The 6050-nt window shown below is 37.3% G+C and overlaps 1 protein-coding gene across 2 annotated transcripts in view; it reads left to right on the top strand.

Annotated features, from left to right (window-relative positions):
* LOC106881415 (ras-related protein Rab-9A) overlaps nt 1-6050 on the top strand; it is an 82152-nt gene that overhangs the window by 25644 nt on the left and 50458 nt on the right. The window lies entirely within an intron of this gene.

Raw genomic sequence — 6050 nt, forward strand, 5'->3', positions numbered from 1 at the left:
CTGTGTGGTACCTTGGGCAAGGGTCTTCTACTATAGCCTCAGGTTGACCAAAGCCTTGTAAGTGGATTTGGTAGACGGAAACTGAAAGAAGCTCGCCATATATATGTATGTATGTATGTATGTATTTGTGCGTCTGTGTTTGTCCCCCACCATCACTTGACAACTGATGTTGGTGAGTTTACATCCCCGTAACTTAGTGGTTTAGCAAATGAGACCAATAAAATAAGTACTAGGCTTACAAAGAATAAGTCCTGGGGGTGGTTTTTTCAACTAAAGGCGGTGCTCCAGCATGGCCATAGTCAAATGACTGAAACAAGTAAGAGAAAAAAAAAGAATAAAAGAATATATATATATACACATAAATATATATGTATGTGTCTGTGTGTGTGTATGTATATGGACTGAAATGCCTGGTGATAAGAGGTTCTTGGAAAGACCCATCCAATTTATCAAATCTGAAAGAAATTTTTCATACACCCCACCCCAATAGACCAAACTATATCTCTTCTCTTCCTCACCATTTTTTCTTTCTCATGCACTATGCTTATCTCTCCTTCCCCACTCCTGCAGCCCAATCCCGTCCTCACTGCCCTACCCACTGTATCATTACCATCCTGTTGACCCCCACTCCTCTTTACGGTCATGTGAATTTTCTACTCCATATTCATGCCCCCTTCGCAATATTCTACCATCCCATTTATATTCTCCTCCCTGTACCTTGAGACTATCCTCTGGCACATCCCTACCATTTTTCTCTTTCTCTCTCTCTCTCTCTCTTGCACTCTTTTATTCTCTTTCTCATTCTTGACCACTCTATCTGTCTGTCTCTCTTTCTCTCTCTCACTTTCTCTCCCTCTGACTGGCATAACCACGTATCTCCTCTACAGTAAGACACATGTTTCTGTCCCTCCATCACAATCTAAACTCCGACCACCTGGCACAAGGCCGCCTCCTCCAACACCACCATCTCTAACAGTCTTTGTCTTGCAAGCTACTTGGTGACCGCATCAGTGCTGCTACCACGCAAAGAGCATCCAATCATGCAATAAAGTGGTTGGTGTTTGTGAAGGGCAACCAGCTGTGCAAACAATAACAAAGCTGGTCTAGTGCTGCATATTAACACCCAGGCCCATCTGTAAAATGGTTGGCATTAGGAAGGGCTCTGTCTCCCCACCTCTCTCTATCTTTCTCTCTCTTTCTCTCTCTTTCTCCCTCTCTCTCTTTCTCCCTCTCTCTTTCTCCACCTTCTCTCTCTGACCAGGTAACCATGTACCTCCTCTACAACAACACACCTGTTTGTCCCTCTGTCACACTCTAACCTTTTATTATCTGGCACAAGATCACCTCCCCCAATGCCCCTCCCCTCTCAAAGGAACTTTGTCTTGCAAGTTATTTGGTGACTTTGCAAGTGCTGATGCATCCAGTCCACTTTGTAAGGAGGTTGGTGTTAGGAAGGGCATCCAGCCATAGAAACCCTGCCAAAACAGACACTGAAGCCTGGTGCAGGCTTCTGCCTGGCCACCTCCTGTCAAACTGTCCAATCCATGCCACCATGGAAGGTGGATGTCAAACGATGATGATGATGATGATATATATATGCATATAAACACAGATGTAAGCATGGCTGTGTAGTAAGAAGTTTGCTTCCCAACCACATGGTTCTGAGATCAGTCTCACTGCATAGCATCTTGAGCAAGTGAGTGGATTTGGTAGATGAAAACTGAAGGAAGCCCATCATGTGTGTGCGTGTCTTCGTGTATGTTTGCATCCCTGTGACTTAGCAGTCTGACAAAAGATTAATGGAATAAGTATCAGGCTTTACAAAAAAATAATAAGTACCAGGGTTGATTTGTTCAACTACACTTCTCCAAGATAAAAGATAGAAAAATTATATATATATATATATATATATATATATATATATATGTATGTATGTATGTATGTATGTATATATGTATATATATCAGTCGAATAAAGTTAAAACATGGTCTGGTTTTCCCGTTTTTTATTATAGTATTTTAACATTAAAAAAATATTTTGTAATGTTCATAAAATTCAGTTATTGCTTTCATACATTCGTAGTAATCATCAGATTTCAAAATGTATTTAACCAACAGTAGAGTTCTTGACAACAATAAACACACACACACACACACACACACACACACACACACACACGCACGCGCACGCACGCACACACACACACACACATTGGTGTTCGGAAAGGCTTCCAGCTGTAGAAATCTTGCTAGATCAGATTTTGGCTTGCCAGCCCTAGTCAGACCGTTCAACCCATGCCAGCATGGGAAGTAGATGTTAAATGACAATGGATGATGATGATGATGATGATGATATATATATATATATATATATATATTAAAACAAGGATATAAAATCCTCTTAAATCCTCATACAAAAATAGTACATATATGTGTGTGTGTGTGTGTGTGTATACACACACACATACACAATAGGTTTCTTTGGAATGAGATGATTGGCCACACAACTGTTCGGTCAGTGGTGATTAAGTGAGATTTGATATGGCAGCCTGGATATTGCGCCTGTTTTGGCTATGACTTTTTTGGCGACTAGTTTTTGGCATAGCAGACAAACACATACATGCACAAATATACACATTGTATGGGAGGGGGAGAGAGGGAGAGATTACAGTTTATTAATTGAACAGAACTGACATTAAAACTTTCTCTCCCCTTCTACATATAAAGAGAAATAGGTGTACAGAGAGAGGAAAGAAGAGGAAGAGTACAAGAGAAACATTAAAATGTATAAAATGTCTCCCATTGCTACAAATCTCACTTCACCTCTTCTCATATGTATAAAGGAAAAAAGCGTAAACATTAACAGAGTGAGAGAGAGAGGTTTGCGGCAATGGAAGTCATATAATACTTCTTATATTTCTCTCTCTTTCTCTCTCTCTCTCTCTGATTTTTCTTCTCACAAAAAATTTAAATTCACAGTCAGCTCTACTTTGTCAAAGATATACAGAAGTCCATTTTGAGAAAGTTTTTCCTTTCCATATTTCATCAATATTTCACCAGCCATCACATACATAAAGTGAAGCAGAAAGCTAAGCAAAGTTTAGTAGTCTAGTAATTGAGATTACAAGTTAGGTGTCAACTAGACTAAAAAATGAAAATTTTCACAATGCCTAAAGATTCCAAGAGTAAAACATTTGATGCCAACTCAGCATTGAATCAGAAATGCCAAATAAGCAGCACCAAAATGCATGTGTCAAAATGACTCACTGGTTTCTTTCAGTTTTCATGTACTAAATCTGCTCACAAGACTTTGGTTGACATCAAGGCTATACTGGAAGATACATGCCCAAGGTACCATGCAGTGGGACAGAACCTAGAGCCACATGATTGGGAAGCAAGTTTCTTAACCACAGATCTACACCTGCACTTTATTACAAAATGATCATCGCTTCTAATATAGGCAGAAGGCCTGAAATTTGAGGAGAGGCTCCAATACTTGACTGGTACTTAATTTATCAAGTCCAAAAGGAGGAAAGGCAAAGCTGATCCCAGAGGAATTTGAATTCAGAATGTAAAGTCAGACAAAATGCCATATAAAGTATTTTGTCTGGTGTGCTAACGATTCTGTTACTTGCCAGCTTACTTTATTACAAAGTAGTGCAAAAATGCAAATAACAATGTATGTGTGTTTCTAATACCTTGTAATACCTCACAATGATTCTATAAAAAAAAAAAAATTAATGGGAGAATGCTATACTTCCATACAGTTTCCCTCTGATGAATTTCACTCACAAGACATTGGCAAATTCAACACTCTACAACATGAAGTGGAATGGAACCTGAAATCATGCAGTTACAAAACAAACTTCATAAATACATTTCTATGCCTTGGCTATAAAAGGTGTTCAGGCTAAAGTTGACAGTTTGCAGAAAAGGGGTGGGGTGGGGGGAAACCTAATACCCCATCCCAAAATAAGATTATTTAAAAAAATCAAAAATTATCAACTAGATTATGGTTTGGAAATAATAGTTTACTCAAAGTAGCTGCCCTCAGCTTCCACCATGACCTCAAGACAGCTCTGGAACCTGGTGCATATATTTCTCACTGTGTCTCAGGGAAGATCTTTGAATACCTTGATCTTGGCCACTGGCTCAGACTTGGTGTTACAAGCAGAGCAGTTGGTGTCTTTGTCAACTGTGCCCCACATATAGTAATCCATGGGATTATAATCAGGGCAATTAGGAGCCAGAAATTGGGGATGGTGAAGCTGTAGAAAGTTTCCAACGACCACTTCTGACTCTTTCCGGAGATATGGCAAGGAGCTGAATCCTGCTAGCACATGTTATGACCTTCCAGCAGGAACTCTCTCTGGCCTGGGATTGATCACATTCTCCAGCAGCTTCACTGAGCTGCCTGAATTGAGTATCAGGTGCTATTCAAAGAAGTGGGGGTGAATTCTGGAGTGTGGACACAATAAGAATGCCTGTTATATACATTTTTAAAGAGCGTGAGAGAGAGTGGGGAAGCAGGGGAAGGAAGAGAGAGAGACACACACACACAAACAGATGGACAGATAGACAAACAGACCAATCATTTAATTACAAATAACATAATGAAGCAAAGAGTGACAAACAAATGAAAACATGTAATTGGAAAAGCATAGAAGTATAAAGCAGAAGAAAAAACAAACAAAGAAATGTACAACGAAGATAATTATATCAAAAAAAGAAATGGAAGAGAATTTAACATTTCAGTTGATACCGTTTTCTATAAAGATGATACTTTTATCAAAATTAAAAAAGGGGTTGAAATGCAATACTGACCCTGAAAATAATTGAACTTAGAATGTGACAGAACATAAATAAAATACTTGTGATACAAATTACAAATTACATTATTATTAGTCTCATTATTATTGTTTCTTTTATTTGCCACTGAGGCAATAATGAGAGGAATAACATGATGAGCATAACGTGTAGGGCTACATGAAAAATTGAACTCACAAAATGCTCGAACTATATGTATAGCTGTGGCTAAAAGTACAGGTGTGGCTGTGTGATAAGAAGCTTGCTTCCCAACCACATGGCTCTGGGTTCAGTCCCACTATGAAGTGCCTTGGGCAAGTGTCTTCTACTATAACTCTGGGACAACTAAATCCTTATTAGTAGATTTTGCAGAAATAGACTGAGAGTCATGTTGTAGAATTTCTATATTTCTGTCTTGACATAAAATTCCTGTTTATTTTTTATTCTTTCATTATCTATTGACGTCATCAAAAATTAAATACTAAACTGGTTTTTCTTAGGATATTATATTTCTTCTTAACATTCTTTTTGTAGGCATTCATCTATTAGAGATATTTTCTTAGTTCACTTTGAATTTAACTAATTTCAGATTGCCTTGATAACGCTGTGTTAGCAAATACTTTCAGATATATTAATTCAACTGGTATTTTATACATTTTTCTGTGTCTAAATATGCTGGCATAATAGAAACAATCATTAATTATGTATGGTTTAATCACCAATTAAAGATGTGATTTTCTCCATTCTTATTCTTGTTGTCTTATACTCTGAGTTTCTTGAAAATCTTCTAAGTGATATTTGGATTAACCTGTCATACGTGACAAATTACTTTCAATGTTTATTGTACTTGTATTTATTGGTATCTCATTGTTTTATGTAGTTAAACAAGTTTGTTTAATACTGAGGGCTTTATTGATATCTGTCTGGATTTATTAATCCTTTTTACTTATCATGTGTTTATTTTACTTATTGCAAGTGCTACTGGATTACTTAAATCTATATATTGTGACTTAATATACGTTATTTACATTATTTACATTGAACGGATAAAAAAAATGTTTTTTTTTAAACACCTTAGGAATGAGAAGCCAGGGCTTGGTTCAAAATTCTACCAGGACACCTGATGAAGGCAGGAGAGTAAATCAGCCGAAATGTTGTGCTAACAACAAACAAGATGAAGACACAAATGTAAATAATGTACAGAATTCCTCATCTCTAAAATATAGAACTGTGACTTTATATATA

The sequence above is a fragment of the Octopus bimaculoides genome, chromosome 16 (assembly GCF_001194135.2).
Source record: "Octopus bimaculoides isolate UCB-OBI-ISO-001 chromosome 16, ASM119413v2, whole genome shotgun sequence".
NCBI lineage: Eukaryota > Metazoa > Mollusca > Cephalopoda > Octopoda > Octopodidae > Octopus > Octopus bimaculoides.